General features: G+C 36.3%; 1 protein-coding gene and 1 pseudogene across 1 annotated transcript in view; one reads left to right on the forward strand and one right to left on the reverse strand.

The window, feature by feature from the left end:
- Positions 1-270, reverse strand: part of LOC102824781 — a 3,546-nt pseudogene extending 3,276 nt beyond the window's left edge.
- DTNB (dystrobrevin, beta) overlaps positions 1-1,336 on the forward strand; it is a 392,167-nt gene that overhangs the window by 118,109 nt on the left and 272,722 nt on the right. The window lies entirely within an intron of this gene.

The following is a 1,336-nucleotide window of genomic DNA, read 5'->3' on the forward strand; positions in this document are numbered from 1 at the left end:
ATCTTTGCCTTTGGTTGGCAGGGCCATGAGTGGAAAGAACTATTTACTGGGCTGTTTTTCTTCTAAGTGTTTACCCTTCTGTCCCTGCACTTCTTTTGTAATAATGTTGTAATAGATGTCTGGGTTTCAGTTTAAAAATTCACACTGCTTTTTCCTTTCCCTTTGGAGCTGCCAAGGTGTTTAGAAAGTTGGAGGAAATAAAAAGAAGTCATTAATTTGAAATATTGTTGGCTGTCTGCTCTATCTACTTACTTCATATACCTTTTTCATATTTATCTTCCTAGACTGTTTTCTGATTCTCTTGTGCTTTTGTTTTAACATATAGTCAAAGCTTTGTTGTTGTTAGTGCTGCAGAGTCGATTCTAACTCATAACAATCCTGGATAGGGTTTCCAGGGTGCTGCTGGTGAGTTTGAACCACTGACCTTGCATTTCAGATGACCAAGTAGTCCAGTGCTTATCCTGCAGCACCATACCAGGACACCAAACTTCCTATACATTGATTTAAGAGAAGGAATAAAGATAGAATAGACACTATCCTTAAGAAAAATACAGTTGAATTAGGGAAATCAAAAAACTGAGGGGAGTACATTGTTGGGTTTGAATACTTAGGTTCTAATCTCATCCTTCTCATAATTATCTTTGTGACTTTGTTAAATTTCTTAACTACTAAGAGCCTCAGTTTCTGTTCTGTAATGTTGTTAAATGATATTCTGAAATTTGTTAAATGATATCTCAGAGTGTTTTTGCTTCACTCTTTTAAAGTTTTCTCAAGCATTATTAAGTGCTTATTGTGTGCCATGTACTGTTCTGACTGCTAGAAATATATTAGACAAGGAGTCAAGTACAGCTCCTGCTCTCCTTGATTTTATTTTATGATCAGATGTGGATTTCTGTCTTTGTCACTAGAAAGCAGAAATAGTCACTTAAAGATCATCTGAGTTCTACCCAAATTATACACAAGTCCTGGCCTTGTGTCTAATTTGGGTAGAACCATTGCAAGTCATTTAAATACTCTGTATTCTTCTCTTTTCTAATCTGTAAAATGAAGGATATAATACTTGATCTGTTTAACTTGCACAGTTTTTTTTTTTTCCTTTTAAATATTTTATTGTGAATTATGTGATAGTTTACATGGGAGAACATTAATTTTACATTCATTCTATCTATCATTGCCATGGTTACAATCCCCTCCATGCATCATCAACCAACCAAAGGGTATACCCTGCAATCCTTCCCCCTGTAACTCCCAGGTCTTCAGCACACAGTCGCTCTCCCTCTCTGGATCTAAAGTCTCCAGCTGCTCTATCACTCCAAGTCATCATCTCTGCCTCCAT

Source organism: Chrysochloris asiatica, unplaced genomic scaffold, assembly GCF_000296735.1.
Source record: "Chrysochloris asiatica unplaced genomic scaffold, ChrAsi1.0 scaffold00016, whole genome shotgun sequence".
Taxonomy (NCBI): domain Eukaryota; kingdom Metazoa; phylum Chordata; class Mammalia; order Afrosoricida; family Chrysochloridae; genus Chrysochloris; species Chrysochloris asiatica.